Below are 20,259 nucleotides of genomic sequence, written 5' to 3'. Positions count from 1 at the left end.
AACTCACTGTTCCAGAGTCGTAACTCAAGTATCTGGGAAGATTAAGGAATCACATGCCCTTGATACGCTAAGGTGGTTTGGTTACATTATGTGACAAATGAATGCTATGGAGGAAGAAGAGTGCTGCCATTGAATCTGCCAGGCAAAAGAAGTAAGAAGTGATGTAAACAGTGATGACTGGACAGCTTCTTCCAATATCTTGGACTGGAGGAAAACATGGCCTTAGACAGGACTGACTGGAGGCAGTTGAACTACTGCAGTGATTCCACTTTAGTGGGAAAAAAGAAGTTTAAGAAGAAATCCTACACCAATCCTAAAAAGCATTGGTGTAGGATTACACCAATCCTTTTTAGGATAGTAAAAGGATTATTACTATGCTAACTCCGATCCTAAAAAGGATTGGTGTTAGCATAGTAATAATCCTACACCTATCCTTTTTAAGGACTGGTGTTAGCATTGTCATAATCTTGTATTTTATCAACAAATGTAGTCATTTCCTCAAAAGCATGTAAGAGATGACAGACCTACATGGTTATAAATGGGACTTGGGTTCGAGGTTATATGGTGAGTGGTCGGAGTAATTTAGCACTCGTGTAAAATTGGTGATTTTTGGTGTTTTTTGCGTGTGTTTTTCCTTAGAAAATTGGTTTTATAGTATATTAGAACGATTTTTGTGTTTTTAGAGTATTTTGTGTGTGTCTTTATAACATATTTTAATGGGGCTGTCGCCGCTAGACAGATTTGTAGTGTGTAGTGTTCATGAAAGCTCCGGATAAGATAAGTATTATTTTCAGTTATCTTTGATAAATTTATTTAATATTGTGTATTTTTGTTTGCCTTGCGTCTCTTAGTGCATCTTTTTGTGTGTTTTTGGTGTGTTATAATTTATAATTTGATAAAATACGTTGCAAGTAAGTATGGCTTCAGTACGAAGGAAAATGGCAGCCAGTAATGATGGTTCGCCATCTTTATCAAAGAACGGTAGTATAAAAGAGATGATTCAGTGTACTAGCTGTGACATGTACGCTTTGCTGAGTGCGGTTGGATTGTGGTTAGATGATAATAAAGGAGTGAATGTGTGTAGAAAATGTAGGGAGAATGAGAAATTGAAGAGTATTTCAGATCGTGAGTGTGATATTTTTGTCAAACTTCAGAATGAAGAAAATAGGGATATGACAAGAAACGCGAGGTTGTACCAGAGAATTGTGAGAGTGTGAATGATAGTATTAATGGTTTTACTGAGAATAAAAAAGATGAGATAGATGCAATGAGTGAGATCGCGTTGTTGAATGGTGCGATACAAAGGGCAAAACAGCAGCAAGAGCGTATGAGCAAAAGTCGACTGAAGAAACCAGCCAATAATAAAAAGTATGACAGGAAAAATAGACATATGAGTGTGAACATGAACAAAATGAAGGATAGAGTGCTGTATGGAGACTCGTTAGTACGAGGTGTGATAGTAGAGGATTTGACAAAATCGTACCAACCTGGTGCGACCATAAAGGATGTAACTGAGTCTATTAGAGAGCAAAAGGAAAGGGTGAAAGAAATGATTGTTGTGGCAGGTACGAATGATTTGAAAGGACACAAAATGGAAATGATAGAAGACCTGAATGAATTGTTTGAGTTAGCAAAAGAAAAGAGTGAGAGAGTTAGAATGATTAGTCTTTTGCCACGGTATGACAGTGAAATGTTTAAAAGGAGGGCCATGATTGCGAATGACTTTATGCGTGGGTTATGTATGACGAGTGGTGTGGAATTTGTGGACGTGTGAAGTGAGTTTGATGGGCGAAAGGATCTATATAAGATGGATGGCTTGCATTTGAATGGTTACGGTGTAAGAAGACTTGAGAAAGTGTTGCTGAATGTGGTGGATGTGCAAATTCAGGGAAACTAGATTTATTAAGGTGGGGGGAGATATACAGTCCTTAGGGAGGCAGTTGAATGTAAGAATGAATATAATATGCCCGAGCAAATAAGGACAACAAATCAGAGTGGGATAGTTAATATAAGGCATCAAGGTAGGGTTGGGGCTAATGGGGGTCATAATTCATGTACACTAATGCTAGGAGTATTAGGAACAAGAAGGAAGAGTTTTTGGCCATGGTTGGCACTTCCAGACCACAGGTAATTGGTATTAGTGAAACATGTCTGACTGTAGATGATATAGTTAGTGGGATTGAATCTGATGGGTATAGTGTGTTCAGGAATGACAGGGAGAATAAAATGGGGGAGGAGTATTGTTGATGATAGCTGATGAGCTGCAGCCAAGGAGAATAGAAGTTGAAATGCAGGATAGAGAAAAGAGCACATTTGAGGCCATTTGGTGTGAGATTGTGGCTAGCAGAACTAAATATACAATTGGCTGCTGCTATAGACCAGGTGATGGAAAGGATGGTGGTGACAGTATGCACAAGCAAATAGAAGAAATGAGTGGAAGGAGGGTGATTATTATGGGAGATTTCAACTATGGTCGCATTGATTGGAGTGAGGAGAGGACACACGGGAGGAAGGAATTGGATTTTATGCGGTTATTAAGGGATAACTATCTGCGACAGCATGTAATGGAAAATACTAGGGGGGTAAGAGAGTGCTTGACCTAGTAATTACATCTGAGGATTTGGCTGTAACAAATATGATCACATTGCCACCAATCGGTGAGAGTGATCATAGGGTCTGGACTTGGGAGGTGGCTAAAGGTGTAGAATTTTCAATTAAGACAGGGTACATGTGGAATTATTGGGCTGGAAAGTATGACAAGCTTAGGAGTTTGATTGGTTCAGTGCCATGGCATGTACAACTGCAAGGACTAGAAGTCGATAGTGCATGGGAGGTAGTTACGAAGTGTTTGCATGAAGCAATGGCTGACTGTATACCTAGAGTCCGAATAATAAATCAACTAGGGGTTAAATGGATGAATAACACCATTAAGCTTGAGCTGCTAAAAAAGAAACAACTATGGAGGGAATTTAAGGAGAAAGGTGACCAGCAAGCACACGAACGGTATAAAGCGCAGGCCAGAAGGGTAACGAGTGTGATAAGAAAAGCAAAAAAGGATTATGAAAGAACATTGGCCATGCAGGCTAAAGAGAATCCTAAACCGTTTTTTAGATATGTAGCAAGTAAAAGGAAAAATGTACATGGCAGAATGATTTTAAAGAATGCCGATGGTAGAGAGGTAACCGAATAACTGAATCAGTTGATATAGTTGAGTTACTGAGTGAGCACTTTGCAAGAATATATCATCCAGGTGGTGTCATTGCAGAAACGAATGTACCAGTAGATTATACGGGAATTGTGGTGAATGAAGTGGAGGTGAGTAATCTATTGCATAACCTCAATGTCAATACATCTGTGGGATTGGATGGTATACCAGCTCGTGTTGTACGAGAAGCAGCTAAAGAATTGTTAGTACCCTTGACCATTTTGTTTAATTTGAGTCTCAGGTCTGGGTTAGTCCCGAGGGGGTGGAAAGAGGGGAAAATAGTTCCACTGCATAAAGGTGGTTCCAAGACTGCTGTTGTAAATTACCGACCGATTAACATATCAGGAATCATTGTCAAGGTCTTAGAGAAATTAGTCAAGAAAAGAATACAGGATTGGATAGATGAAAATGGAATATTGTATGGGGGACAACATGGTATTGTGAAGGGTAGATCATGCTTCAGTAACTTGCTCACGTTTTATAACACAGTGATGGCTGAACTGGATAGGGGTAATGGGTTTACAGTAATACTACTGGACCTTGCCAAGGCTTTTGATAGAATACCACATAAAACCCTAATCAGTAAACTGGAGCAGATGGGGATAGATATAGGGTTGGTGAGATGGATAGGAGGGTGCTTGAAGGAGAGATACCAGAGAGTGGTTTATTCAGGAGTGGAGTCTAAAAGACGGCTTGTGACTAGTGGAGTGCCACAGGGCTCTGTTCTTGGACCACTGCTTTTCAATTTGTTCATCAATGATATAGGAAGGGATTTGAGAGGAAGTGTTCACTTGTTTGCTGATGATGCAAAGTTGGGTAGAGCAATTATGAGTGCACAGGATGTCAAAATTTTACAAGATGATTTGGATAGTTTGGAGGACTGGGCTAGGAAAAATGGATGTCAATTTAATGTGCCAAAGTGTAAGGTTATGCACTTTGGGGTGAAAAGAATAGCAGCAGTATATCGCATTGGTGGAAGAACTGTCCTCCAGGAGATTGATGAGGCCAGGGATTTGGGAGTGTTGGTGGATAGGGAATTGAAGTTTAGTGGGCACATTGCAAAAGTGACTAAAACAGCTCGCCAAATCACTTGGCTTCTGAAAAATACTTTAACATGCAGAGACAAACAAGTTGTTGTTCCTCTGTATCGAGCCTTGATAAGGGTTTTTTCATGATGGGGAGGAAGTGGAGAGGATCTAGAGACGAGTGACTAAGATGATAGCAGGTCTCTGGAATGAACCTTATGAGAATAGGTTGAAGATTTGTGGGTTGCAGAAATTGGTCGATAGGCGAAGGAGGGGTGATATGATTGAGACATTCAAATTACTGAAGGGTTTCTATAAGATTGATCCAGAAGATATTTTTGAAAATATGACTGGTGGTGGGAGGACTAGGGGCCATGAATGGAAGCTGGGCAAGAGCATGGTTGACAAGGGTGTTAGAGCTAGGTTTTTTACTTGGAGAATGGTGAATGAGTGGAATAAGCTTCCGGATTCTGTTGTGGGTGCTACGACCATGAACGAGTTCAAGGCAAGGTATGATAGATTCTGTGTGAATGTCGAATAGTTGTTCTTGACATGATGTTAGGGCCTCCCTCGATGAGTTTGTCGACTCCTTGGAGTTTCCCGGAACAACAACAATAATAATAATAATAATAAAACTGATTTTTTTTTGTGGTAAAGTCATGTCTAGTATGTATAAAGCAGTGGTCTTTTTTTTTTCCACTTTACTCTGAGATAGTTGTGATAAATTTCTTTTCTCTGGATTGAGTCATTCTGAAACTCATTTGATGGGATAGTCTTGTTATCAAGATAACTTTCATAGTTTCATAATGAAATAAGAAATAATTTCATTTTTGGAGCTATCTGCAGCCACTATATATGGTATGCATATATAATATTTATACATAATCAGATCTTTATTTCTATTAGGAAGTTTTCTGTGCATAATTATTCCCCATTAATAATTCACAACATATGTTTATCTCATTTTTATATTAAATATTAAAACTAATAAAAACAATATACCCACAATATAGAAGATAGCAATATTACCTAATTAAAGAAGGTTAAAAATTTGTTAAGAAATGATGATGATGATTACACTAAAACTTAAATCTTGAGAATCCAATTGTTTTATTGTGCTGATACTTCTTATTTTTTTTTATCAGAAACACAAATCATGAAATGTAATTTTTACATCAATTTAAAATTGTTATATATGAAAGAGCATCTTTCATTGTTGTTTCATTTGAACCTACCTCTCTCTCTCTAAAATTATGTCTCCCTTCATGGTAGAAAGTTTTCTCACTTGGTTATTAAATTAAATTTTCCAAGAAATTATATTCTTGTTTAATCCTTTATCCAAGCATAAGCAAAGAAAGTTTGCACATGAAGTATCTTAATAACTAAGCTACTTGTATATAAAGGCATGACTTCACATCAAATGTATTATGCATATATTTGGATAAAGGATTAAACAAAAATATAATTGCATAGCAAATTTAATTTAATGTCTGACTGCAGTCCATGAAGGTGTGGAATAACCCTTTTTTTTTAAACAGAGTTTAATAACAAAATATTGATTCTCAAATTATCACTTTTCTTGCATAGAAAGCATGAAAAGACATCCTCACAAGGAAAACTAAAAGCTAAATTATGTGTTGTTTTATGTGTTATTTCACACATCACACTATACTTATAGTGTGATGTGTGACAGAAGAAATTAAAAAAAAAAAAAAGAGAACTGTATTTTGCATATGATCTAAGTTAGAATGTATATGGACAAGCCCACATCCTTCTGCAATATAGGTAGTACACAAACATCACTGCCTAGTGAAATGCTGTTATTTTGCTTATGAAGAAACCTCATCATTAAGACAGCTTGGTTTTCCTTCTTGTACCTGGCAAAGAACGAGTCTTGAGTGACTTCCTTTCTCTGATGTCCACATGGCACATCAGTTTGTAGTTTTATTCAATAGTGTAATTTTGTATAAGAATCATAAAATATGCTGAATGATTTTCAAAATGATAACACAGCAGGCTCTAATAGAAATATTAAAGATCTGATTATATATTGAAGACTGTTTACTTATTTTCAGTTAAATCACTAAATACATCATCATCATCATCATCATCATCAAATTCCTGCCATGTACCCTCAAGGGCTGTACAGGATATGACAGTACTACATGAAAAAATTACATCATTACTAACTTCCTATCTACAATTTTCCTCCAAATCAGTCTGTTACTTGTCAAGACTCCAACATTCTCAGATCTTATATTTCTATCGTCTAAGGCACTTTGTACCGTATCAATCCACCTATATCTTGGTCTTCCTCTGGGTCGTTTTCCTGCCAACCTGGCAGAGAACACTTGTTTTGCTAATCTTTCCTCTCCCATTCTATTTAAGTGACCATACCATCTGAGATTAGCTCTGCTAACGCATTCCTGGATGCGGACAATGTCAAGTTCTTTCCTAATATCCTCATTTTTAATATGATATTGCCATTGATGCCATCTATTCACGCCTCTAATCTTTCTCAGGACTCTCATATCTGCGGTCTCTAGTCTTTGGTCAAGTGTTTTACTTCTGACCCAGCTCTCAGATCCATAAGTTAAAATTGGTTTGAACACAGTTTTGTATACAGCTAATTTAGTGTTCCGACTAATTTCTTTCTTATTCCATATGAATTTATTCAATTGACTTCCCACGATACCAGCTTTGCTGATTCTGTTGTCTATTTCTATATTTAGTTTACCATCTTCAGTAAAAATTGTGCCTAAGTAGCTGAAATGTTTTACTTGTTCCACAGGTTCTCCATTCACAACACAGTTGACATTTTCAATGATTCTGCCTATTTTCATTGTCTTTGTCTTTTTATTGCTGACCTTCATACCATATCTATTACAACAGCTATTCAATTTAGTCAGAGATTCTTGCAGACTTGTAGCGGATTTATTTAGAAGTATAACATCATCTGCATAAAGCAAAGAGCTGACATTAACATCTCCAATTTTGATATCAGGTTTAATACCACATTCCTTCATAATGTGATCCATATAGATAATGAATAACAGAGGGGATAATGTACATCCTTGTCTCACACCAGATTCAACATTAAACCATCTTCCTGTACTTCCTTCAATTCTAACTGCTGACTCACAACTCAAATAAAGACTAAGTATTGCTTGATATAATGCCCCATTGACACCATATAACTGCAGCGTATTGAATAGCTTCTCTCTTGGCACCTTGTCATATGCCTTTTCCAAATCAACAAAACTTAAATACAGATCTTTGTTATATTCCCATGCTTTCTCGACTATTTGTCGTAAAGTGAAGATCTGATCCTGACAGCCTCTATTTGGCCTGAATCCAGCTTGTTCTTCATCCAGCTTGTTCTTCACCAAGCTTTTCTTCCACAATTCTTCTCAACCGTTTCTCAAGTATACTTGCATAGATCTTGCCAGGAACACTTAGTAGGGAAATACCTCTGTAATTCTCACATTCAGTTTTATCTCCCTTTTTATATATGGGTACTATGAGAGCTCTACTCCAATCATCAGGAATTCGTCCCTCTGTCCAGGCTTTCTGAACTATGCAGTGCAGCCACTGTAAGACTCTTATACCACCATACTTCAGCATTTCTGGTCGAATATCATCTACTCCTGCTGCCTTTCCACATTTCAAGCCTTTGATGGCTTTTTCTACTTCAAGTATGGATATGTATTCCTGACTGCATGCCTGGTCAGTGTTTTTTATCACTGTGCTGTCATCACTGCTTGTTTCATTTAGCAGTTTTTCAAAGTAATTACTCCATACTTCAAGGATATCTTTTTCTCCTGTTTTCATTTCACCTTTATCATCTCTAATTCCTTTTACAGCACTCTTTCCTCCATTCCTAAGCTTCTTCAACAACCTCCAGAATATTTTGCCACCTTCTTGATATTTATTTTCTATATTCTTGCCAAAGTCCTCCCATGACTTTTGTTTAGCTAGTTTTACACACTGTTTAGCTTTCTTACATTTGTCTCTGTATTCTGTAAGAGTAAAAGCTGACTTATTTGCCAGGAACTTTTGATATGCTTTCTTCTTTTCCTTCACTGCCTCTTTAACTTCCTGTGTCCACCAGGGAGTTCTGATTTTTTTATCTTTGCACACAACCTCACCACATGCCTCTCTGGCAGAATCAATCAATGTTTCCTTCAGAGTTTGCCACTGAATCTCCAAGGTTTGATTCCTGTTCTCAAACTCTTTCATTTTCTTTTCAATAATATTTCTGTATTTTAGTCTACAGTTTACATCTGAGAGCTGCTCAACTTTTATTCGCTTTAAAACTTTCTTACATGTTATTCTTTTCAATATGAAATTCAATTTTATCCTGCTCAAGACTAAATAGTGATCACTTCCAATTTCAAATCCTCTGTATACCAGGGAGAAAACATCACTATCAACAATAACATAGTCAATGAGACTTTTCTTATTCCTAGCCTCTTCTCTCCATGTGAATTTGTGCACATTTTTATGTTGGAACATGGTGTTAGTAATAACCAGTCCATGTCCTGAGCAGAAATCCAACAGATATTTGCCATTATTATTAGCTTTGCTCTTTTCTCCAAATTTTCCCAAAATATTTTTGTATGTCTCACAATCATTTCCTACTCTACTATTTAGATCCCCAACAAGGACCAACTTTTCCTTTTTCATTGTGTCAGTTGCTTTTTCTAAAGCCTCAAAAAATTCCTCCACTTCTACCTTAGTAGAGCCTTCTGTGGGACCATAGGCACAAATAAGTCTCATTGTCCAGTTCCCCATTCTCATATTTGCCCACATTACTCTACTTGAGACTGACTGCCATTCAAGAAGATTAGCCTCGTATTTTGTGTTGAATACTATGGCTACTCCTTCTTTTCCTTGATTGTTATTGCCTGAATATAACATTTTGTATTTATTGCTCAGAAAGATCTCACCAGTTTTGGTCTTTTTTGTTTCAGTCACCCCTATTATGTCGATCTGGTACTTATCTAATTCCTCAGCTAGCTCCATTTCTTTGCCATTCAGGCTTCTTACGTTGATAGTACCGATCTTTAACTCTGGTGATGTTGAGTTGGGGTTTGTTTTCAGATTTGTTCCAGTAGCTGACTTTTCGCTGTTCGCCCTGGTTCCCTGGCAAAAACAACGGGGGCCTTGTTTAACCGGGCGACGCCCCAGCCGGCATGAAATTTTGTCATGTTGTACCATCATTTTTTATTTTGGTTTAACCAATAAGAATACAATTTGGTCGGCTAAATCCCAAATTGCCAGCCCATCCTCGTTCATTCAGTATCAAAGTAGATACCCAACAGGGTGCACCACGAGAAGGTGAGGATTGGACATTAGGTCAGAAGCCCTGGTCGGTTCTCCGCATTCATTTAAAGGCTATGTGGAGGTCTCCTCTCAGTTATACAGCTTTGACCCTTAAGCACCCCCATCACTAAATACAGATGATTCAAAAAAAAAAAAAAAAAAAAAAAAAAAAAAAAAAAAAAAACTAATCACTAAATACAGATGATTCAAAAAATAAATTAGTACTATATATATATATATATATATATATGGAACAATTAATTTAATTTAAAATATTTGCTTTTTTTACTTAAAAGAAAGTAATTCCCCCCCCCCCTCTTTGTACAATTTTTCTACACGCCCTGAGATGTGATAACTTGTTCATTTAGTGTAGCACTGAATTGTGAATGACAACTGTTGACCTAGTTAGCTAAGTGATAGTCCTTTGGTGGTGGTGGTGGTGACATCACTCAGGATCAAACCCACTCTGCTTATTATTGTTCTGGCTCAATGTAGTCCCAAGACTCATTGTAGGAGGTCTATCCTGACAACACAATGAAGTTTAACATACCACTCCTGGAGCTCATTTGCTATTTTCACTCTCATCACCCTCCCAGAGCATGCACTCCATGTTTCTTTCACTCACTTTGCAAAAACTTATTTCTTACCCTTTTTACTCACTACTTCTTCTTGCAACTTTCAGGCAGCAGAAGCCTGAAGTGGCTTGAAGTTCCATGCTTAGTTTTTAGAGCATGATCTTTGTATTATCTAACCCTTAGCACACTCATTCTACTAGTACCTAATGTACCATATTTTTACTAGTTGGACTCACATGAAATAAAAAAAAAATGATGTCATTGACAAGACAGATGGAAGTGACAGCTCTAAAGGAAATATGCAACACAATGTTCCTCCTGCATATGTTCTTAGATTATATTTTGTCGAAACTGCTACTGTAAATGTTACTTGTGCAAGCCTCTGTCATTTACTATATGACACCATTATTTCTACGTGTCAGCAGATGCTGTCTCCATCTATTTTGTGTATTGAGACTAATGTAGTGCAGGTAATGAGAGCAGTTAGAAGCCTGAAGTGACATGAAGAAAATTTCCATTTAGTATTTAGTGCAGGATTTCCATATTATTTTAACTCTTAGTCCACTCATGCTAATGTGCAGTAGGTTAACAACTTTCACTGAAAGTTTATTTTTCACTTGGTTAGACTATAATAAATTTAGTTTAATCCTTTATCCAAGTGTGAGCAAACAAAGTTTGTGCCTGAAAGTATCTTCAGGACTGGGGTAAGGTAGTACAACACCGGACAACTCGTTGCAAGGGTGGAGCAAGCTTACATCACTCCTATCTCATTATCTCCCATAATGCAAAACACATCTCCTTGTGGATATATATAATGTTATGCATTAAGGGAAAGGCCACTACCCAGACTAGTTTTGAACTTTATTGAAGTCTCTTCAGTGGGAGCTAGGCCCAGATGTGGAGATACCAGGCAGAAGCAACAGCAAGGTCATCTCTACCTATAGGAGTTGCCAAAAGGTGTGCCACCTTTTTTTTTTTTTTTTTTTAATTAAATTACTCTGGATTTAGAGAAAGATATCTCCACATCTGGGCCTGGCTTCCACTGAAGAAACCTCAATAAAGGTCAAAACTAGTCTGGGTAGTGGCCTTTTCCTTAATGCATGACATTTTACATATCTACAAGGAGATATGTTTTGCATTATGGGAGATACTGAGATAGGAGTGATGTTAGCTTGCTTCACCTTTGCAACGAGTTTCCAGGTGTTGTACTACCTTACCCCAGTCCTGAAGATACTTTAAGGTGCAAACTTTGTTTGCTCACACTTGGATAAAGGATTAAACTAAATTTATTATAACAACTTTCATCATTGAGATTTTCCTTAAAAATAGGTTAATTTAATTACATTTATGATATTAAAATCATTGTTCCATATTAGTATTTATTTATTTTTACTCATCTTGTGGGGGGGTGGGGGGGGGGGGGGGTGGGGGGGGGGGGGGGTGGGGGGGGGGGGGGGTGGGGGGGGGGGGGGGTGGGGGGGGGGGGGGGTGGGGGGGGGGGGGGGTGGGGGGGGGGGGGGGTGGGGGGGGGGGGGGGTGGGGGGGGGGGGGGGTGGGGGGGGGGGGGGGTGGGGGGGGGGGGGGGTGGGGGGGGGGGGGGGTGGGGGGGGGGGGGGGTGGGGGGGGGGGGGGGTGGGGGGGGGGGGGGGTGGGGGGGGGGGGGGGTGGGGGGGGGGGGGGGTGGGGGGGGGGGGGGGTGGGGGGGGGGGGGGGTGGGGGGGGGGGGGGGTGGGGGGGGGGGGGGGTGGGGGGGGGGGGGGGTGGGGGGGGGGGGGGGTGGGGGGGGGGGGGGGTGGGGGGGGGGGGGGGTGGGGGGGGGGGGGGGTGGGGGGGGGGGGGGGTGGGGGGGGGGGGGGGTGGGGGGGGGGGGGGGTGGGGGGGGGGGGGGGTGGGGGGGGGGGACTGCGTGTAGCGTCTAGAATTGTTTTTTCCGTATGTTTTATGGCATATGTGTTTAATTTAATAAAGTATTTCATTATTTGCACGCCTCTTTTAAAAGAGGAGAAAAATAAAACCTATTGATAAACTAACATTAAATTGGATATGTTCTTTCTTTCCTCATTTTACAAACTGTTATAGCCATAACGTTCGCGTATACGCGCCTCTTAAGGGAATAGTCTCGTTATTTGATAAACGAATGTCTTAATAATAGGTGTTCTTTTTTAATTCAAAATTCAACTGGATGGTATAACTATCTACTTAGGATGTTTTGAATGTCAATGACAATAATGTGAATAGATAATATTCTAATTATATATTACGATAGTAATCATCTGAAAAAACAGTAAGCATTTCATGATGGTAGTACAAATGCATCTCCAGATCAAGTTCTGTTACCGCATCTCGTGTAGAATAGACTGCAAATGTTATATAATATAAACGGTCAGTGAGTAGACATTGCATGCGACAACCAAATAAATTGTCTATCACTTTTTTATTCCCGAAAGAGAGAATAGGAATCTCCTTTAGCCTTTATTAGAAATCGGTTGATCTTGGCCGTTAGTGATAGCTTAGTTGGTTATCGATGTTTTGAATATTTCTGGATTAGAGTACCTCAAAATAGTCGGTTTTTCTGAGATGTGAGTTGCAAACTCGAGTTCTGCACAAAAGCTTCACTAACAGAGGAAATGGCCAAAAGAAGGTCCTGCACTCGGTGATAAAAATCAAACATATAACGATCTTTTTTTCTGGCAGTGTAGTATTATGGAATCAAAATCGTTGCCACAAAGCTACGTTTCTGGTTCGGGATAAATTGCCACATGACAAGCTGGTAATTAAATTGGAACGGATGGGGCTGAACAGTAGATTGGTTCACTGGATTGGAGATTGGTTGTCTGATAGTTATCAGCGAGTTGTCTATGGAGGAGCGATATCGCAGAAGAGGAAAGTTACAAGTGGTGTACCTCAAGGGTCTGTTTTGGGTCCATTGCTGTTTAATTTGTATGTAAATGATATCTGGAGAGGTCTGAATGGTGATGTGCAGTTGTTTGCAGATGATGCAAAGTTGGGCAGAGCTATCAGGAGTAGTGTGGATGCTGTAGCTTTGCAAGAGGACTTGAATATACTGTCTAAATGGGTAAATAAGGGGGGATGTCAATTCAATGTCTCAAAGTGTAAAGTTTTGAAATTTGGGAAGCAGAGATGGGATGTAAAGTACACAATCGGTGCGAATATCTTGGAAGAGGTAGAGGAAATGAGAGATCTGGGAGTGATTGTAGACAAGGACCTAAAATTTCGGGGACATGTTGCTAAAATAGTGAAGACAACACAGCGGATAATGGGAATGATGCGGAGGACATTGACTTGTAGAAGTAAGGATGTTATGGTTCCTTTGTATAAGGCTTTGATCAGGCCACATATGGATTACTGTGCACAGATCTGGTCACCTGGTTTTCAAAAAGATGAAATTGCGTTGGAAAAAGTTCAGAGGCGATTGACTAAGGTGGTTTCTGGTCTCTGGAATGTAGAGTATGAAGACAGATTGACAAAATGCAATTTGCAGAAATTGGTGGATAGAAGGAGGAGGGGGGATATGATTGAGACATATAAGCTGTTGAGTGGTTATTACCAGATTAACGTCGGGGAGGTTTTGCACAGAATGGGTGAGAATAGCAGGAGAACAAGAGGTCATTCCTGGAAGCTGTATAAGGAGGGTGTGAGCAAGGGAGTGAGGAGCAGGTTTTTTGCATGGAGAGTGGTGAGTGATTGGAATGCTTTGCCCGAGAGTGTGGTGTGTGCAGAGACAGTGAATATGTTTAAGGCACAGTATGATAAACTGTGTGTATAACAGTGGACCTCCCACGATGAGTCTTTGACTCCATGGAGGTTTTTGTAATAATAATAATAAATACTACACTGTCACTTAACCTACTCATTGCAATAATTAAGCCTAAATACGTCTTTAACTTAAAGATAACAAAAGTTTCATATCCTTCTAAATAGAGCAGTTTTTAGATTTACTTACCTTGAAAACAGGCCATCCGCTGAATCTTTGTCTCAATCAGTAAATGTTTAGTCAAATCTAGTAAAAGTCTGATCAGAAAAGTGTCAATAAAGAAAAGGAACGGTATCAGGCAATAAAATGAATATATCAGCTTTCAATATTAGCAATAGAAAAACGCTTTGTGACAGCTTTGAATCTCTGAGTAGAGTGAGTGAGGAAATTGGAACATAACAGATATTTCAAATATGCAAATGATGTAACAAGGCATTGAATTGTTGATGAAGCAGCATTGAATTGCTTTCTTTGTTTCCTGTATTAACATCAAATTTTAATTGTTTGAGTGGTGTAATTTTTAACTTCACTAAACTATTGGCATAGTCCTTAGTTACTTTATGAATACTTGATTTCATAAAATAAAATAAACAGAGAGAGAAGAATTAAGTTAGATGAGATATAGGAGTACCACAGAGACAGTGTGGAATTTGTAGAAATGCTGAAGTTAGATATCAAATCATCAGAAAATGTAATTGAAGAACAATTTAAAAAAATCATTGATGATTATCAAACGAGGCCAGAACTCAAGATGTGATTTCCACGTATATGAATGAATAAAAGACCAACACTTCATCTATACGATATCTAGAAAGTCTAGAAATTCTAGACTTTCGCATTCTACTTGAAAATGAGTTTTAAAAGAAATTGAAATGTATTTTTCAAATAGTATTTTACTCATTAAGTGAAACTTTTTTTTTTTTTTTTATGTGGTTCCACCCATAAAAGCGTATATAGTTCGCCCACCGATTTGAGGTCCCTCGAAACTACTGCGCATGTCAGAAAAAGGAGAATCCATTCCGATAATAGGGTAATCAGTCTGTCTTCTGGGATGTAATAATAAACAAACTGAGTTTGTTTATTATTACAGGTCGGAAAATTTAGCTTTTCTTTTACGAACATTGCTGTTTTTAAAGTGTAACTATTTTGCTTGTATAACAGTTGGAAAAATGTACGTAGAGTGTTAATAGGTGCAAATACTGCGTTCTACTGAATGATATAATCACGTAATCACAAGAAAGATATTTATTTAACCAAATATTTCGGTCTGGAAATAGCAGACCATCGTCGGTGGTATTACAAGAACAGTTTAAAAAATATACAAGCTAGAATACTAACAATAGATCGTTGAAATTAGAACATGCCGCGTGATGTTATATCACTAAGTATGAAACGAAATATTTTGAAGTAGAAACATGATTGAATTTGCTATTAAAAAAAAAAAAAAAAAAAAAAAAAAAAAAAAAAATTAATGAGTAATCTTGATTAGGCTTTCCCAGATTTTTGATATAGATATGCAGTCATTACGATTCAGGTTGGGATGATGGAGCAAGGCCTCCACGCTTTCCTTGAACAAACGTTCGAACCTATAACGGGATCTATGTAAGAGGCGCGTTTTGGACCAAAGGATGCTGTGGTCAGTTTCAATCCCGTGTTGAGCCAAACCAGACTTTTCAGGTTTATTGTGAAGAATGGATGATTGATGTTCTTGGATTCTTTTTTCAAGAGAACGTCCAGTCTGTCCAAAGTAAGAGAGATCACAGTTGCAAGGAATTTGATAAACTCCAGGAAGAGATAAAGTTGAGCGTTTGTCTTTAGGAGAAGGAAAATGAGAAGACAATTTGTTAATAGGAGAATACGTAGCTATTAAATCATATTTCTTCAAAATTCTTGCGATAGGTTCTGAAATACCGGAGATATAAGGAATAGGTACTCGACGTATTGAATCTTTGTTGTTTTGTGGAGGATTATAAGATGTAAGAAGACGTTGAATACTTTTTTCAGAAAAGCCATTGAGTTTCATGTGTTGCTGGATAGTAGAAAGTTCTTTCTGTAGATAATCAAAAGTAGAACAATTAGTTTTGGCTCTTTTGATGAGACATTTTATAATTCCTGTTTTTTGACATGGATGATGGGCTGATTCTTTCAGAATATAACGACCTGTGAATGTTGGTTTCCTGTATACTGTAGTTGTAAGAATATTTGAAGATGATCGGATGAGGAGAACGTCTAAAAAAGATAACTGGTTGTTTTCTTCTAATACCTTTTTTAGACGTTCTCCTCATCCGATCATCTTCAAATATTCTTACAACTACAGTATACAGGAAACCAACATTCACAGGTCGTTATATTCTGAAAGAATCAGCCCATCATCCATGTCAAAAAACAGGAATTATAAAATGTCTCATCAAAAGAGCCAAAACTAATTGTTCTACTTTTGATTATCTACAGAAAGAACTTTCTACTATCCAGCAACACATGAAACTCAATGGCTTTTCTGAAAAAAGTATTCAACGTCTTCTTACATCTTATAATCCTCCACAAAACAACAAAGATTCAATACGTCGAGTACCTATTCCTTATATCTCCGGTATTTCAGAACCTATCGCAAGAATTTTGAAGAAATATGATTTAATAGCTACGTATTCTCCTATTAACAAATTGTCTTCTCATTTTCCTTCTCCTAAAGACAAACGCTCAACTTTATCTCTTCCTGGAGTTTATCAAATTCCTTGCAACTGTGATCTCTCTTACTTTGGACAGACTGGATGTTCTCTTGAAAAAAGAATCCAAGAACATCAATCATCCATTCTTCACAATAAACCTGAAAAGTCTGGTTTGGCTCAACACGGGATTGAAACTGACCACAGCATCCTTTGGTCCAAAACGCGCCTCTTACATAGATCCCGTTATAGGTTCGAACGTTTGTTCAAGGAAAGCGTGGAGGCCTTGCTCCATCATCCCAACCTGAATCGTAATGACTGCATATCTATATCAAAAATCTGGGAAAGCCTAATCAAGATTACTCATTAATTTTTTTTTTTTTTTTAATAGCAAATTCAATCATGTTTCTACTTCAAAATATTTCGTTTCATACTTAGTGATATAACATCACGCGGCATGTTCTAATTTCAACGATCTATTGTTAGTATTCTAGCTTGTATATTTTTTAAACTGTTCTTGTAATACCACCGACGATGGTCTGCTATTTCCAGACCGAAATATTTGGTTAAATAAATATCTTTCTTGTGATTACGTGATTATATCATTCAGTCTTATGTCGCAAGTATCCTTAAAACAACAAACTGCGTTCTACATAAAACAATGTCACTTCGCTCCATGATAAGTTTCCTTTTATTCTGGGACTTTTTAAAACAAAATCCGATTTCATGAAGTATTTTTCTTAAAGTTTTTCTTTTCCAAGGAAAATTAATTTTTTCTTTAAGCACAGGAATCAATTTCGGAACAGTTGGCACTCTTTTCTCGAATACGTAAAATTCGTGAATAGCTCTTCTTATAACGTCTACATCAAAATCATTCAAAGCTACGGTTTCGATGGTTTTCTTTACTCTGGCGCTTTTTTTTTTTTTTTAGGAGATTTAAATTTTGGCTTACCTTCACCTTTTGATTCCCTACGAATTCTTTTAACAGTCGACCCCGATACGCCCGCAATTGCACTTGCACGTTTTATGACTTGAGAAAGGGGAACAAAAAGACGGCCTTCTGACGATTCTTTTTCGCAGAATGTCAGCACATTATTCAATATTCTTTTGCAAGAGCTACTGAAACGTGTAACAATAGAACTTGTTGACTGTACTGGATCCATCATACAAATTAATAATAAAAAAATAATGCAAAAAGAGAACAACAAAAATCAAGCTAGTACTAGTACAGCGACAGACAAGAAAGCACGTGATTTCGCATGTTGGCGACCAATTCGTACATCCTTCATTTCTTTCTCCCCTTCAGCATGAATCGACTATTCTTGGCACAAAGCCAAGAAGGGATCTAGAAATGGTGGGCGAACTATAGTACATTCGTACCGTTAACTAATGTACTGCGTGGTCTGAAAAGATTTCGGCCTAACAAGGAAAAAACGAATACAGTATATAATTTCCAAATTATTTTTATTTTTCAGTTTTGGGAAGATAGAAGTCAGAGGGAGCCAAATCTGGGGAAAAGGGTGGATGTTCCAACCAGGGGCATGCCAAGGGTATTTGCCGCCCAGGTGCAAACTTTTATTAGGGTGCCACTAATACAATGCAGTATTAGGGGCTACCTAATACTGCATTATATAATTCAAATTAGATATCAACTACATAAAATGTCGTCCTGGTGCGGTGCACCTTCCTTCGAATTGTCGCGGCCCTGGTTCCAACAGTTCATGCAGATCTCTAATTTTTCCTATTGACAAAACACCTTTGCGGGAAGGTCCTGATGAAAAATGATTTTTTTTCTTCTACAAACCGTTCTTTTCTCACGTTTTTTTTTTTTTTTTTTTTTTTTTCGTGTAGTCTGGTTAAAAAATCGGAATAATATTCCTGGTTATTGTTTTACCCTTTTCAAGATAATTAATAAACAAAATGCCTTTAGCATCCCCCCAAACACCAATGCCACCATGCTCTTGTCTTCTTTGGCGCTGAAAAGCCGGCTTCCGTGTTTTGACTGCTGTTTGAATTCTGGTGTGTAATGGTCAATCCAAGTCCCATCCATAGTAATAAATCGACGCACAAAATCAGTTTTATTCGTGTTAAAACGCCCCAAGCACTGTTCAGAGATTTTCTTGCGAGTGCGTTTTTGATCTGCGCGGCACCCGTTTGCGCAAAGCTTTTTCATTTGCAATTCTTCATGCAAAATATATCCTACACGTTCTTTTGAAATGCCTACATTCTCAGCAATTTCACGCACTTTGATTCGCCGGTAATCCACTACCATACCGTGCACTTGATCAATGATTTCTGGTGGTGTTACACTTTTTGGACGACCTTCGCGTGGATAATCTTCAAGGCTGCTACAGCCGCGTTTAAGCTCTGCAACCCATTTCTTAATTGGCGAAAACGAAGGAGAAGAGTGCCCATAAACTTTTATGACCTTCGAATGAATTTCTTTTGGTGCTAAACTTCTTTTACAAAGAATTTAATAACAGCACGATACTTAAATTTATCCATTTCGAGGGATGCAGATAACACTTTTGCTTCAGACAGCTGTATATAGCAACCTTCTTGATAGAATGACTTGCAATTTCAGATGGATGCTTATGACAGATGTACCAACTTAGAAGAAAACAGATCTTGCCGATAGTGTTCTCATTTATGGTCGATACCGAGAACTTTTCAGACCACCCAATATAAATTTGTATTTTTACATAATTTTAACTAATCAGAAAATCTTGTTCTAGAGACCAAATATATATATGGAAATTTTTTCATGGCACTTTAGGCCTCCAGTAAGCTGGGAGATTGTCTCATGGTTTTGGATTGAACTGTCTGACTGCTTCATTTCCTGAGTATGTTGTACATTTATCTTTAACTAGATTTTTTATTATCATATTATGAACAATTTGACTCAAAATAAACCATGACGAATAATTCCGAATTCTCCTACCGAACGCTGGCTGAATGATATGATAGTTTGAGAAACTTCGCTATAAGCCTTACAAATTATTTGTATATCTACAAGGTGTTGGCAAAATATTTTGGGTGAAATTCAATGCATTCGCAGTTAATTATCAAAACAAATAAATAAAACGGTTGTGTTTGGTATGTGGGTGAGAGCGCTTGAGATCCACCAATACGATTCGCGCACTCTCAGAAAAACGTCAGTCATCTTTAAAATGTTTCGATTGTATCCTGAATACAAATAATTTTTAACCCTCCATTTTAAAGCACTTTTTAGAAATCGATAAAGATTCCCTTTAGTTCAGTTCTCGTCACAATGAGAGAAATCCTGTACGTTTTTCAGTTGAAGGTGAATATGGAGACGTGAGAGTTGTTTTGGTCCTGCAAATCAGAATTAACAGAGAAAACAGTTGGATTGTGCAGCAGAGATACTAGTGGATGATGCAGTGTTGTGAAGTGAAAAAGTGTGCATCATCTTGATTGGAATCCTTGGACGTCACAGATGAGTAGCTGTGAGTGAGTTAACCAGTCTTATACATTCTGGGGTCGGAGTTTATTTTCTGGAAACTGTTTTTTTTTTTTTTTTTCATCCCGAATAGCAAAATCAGCCACTAGAATACGTAACACAGACATAATAAATAACCTTAGTTGCATCTGCCATAGAGAACTAGTAAGTTCCTAAATGCATTCTCGGTGCCATGATTATAGTTCGCCCACCGATATGAGGTCCCTCGAC

The sequence above is a fragment of the Typopeltis vanoorti genome, chromosome 6 (genome assembly GCF_054136105.1).
Source record: "Typopeltis vanoorti isolate ZY-2024b chromosome 6, IOZ_Tvanoo_1.0, whole genome shotgun sequence".
Taxonomy (NCBI): Eukaryota; Metazoa; Arthropoda; class Arachnida; order Uropygi; family Thelyphonidae; genus Typopeltis; species Typopeltis vanoorti.
This window is presented reverse-complemented; position numbering follows the sequence as displayed.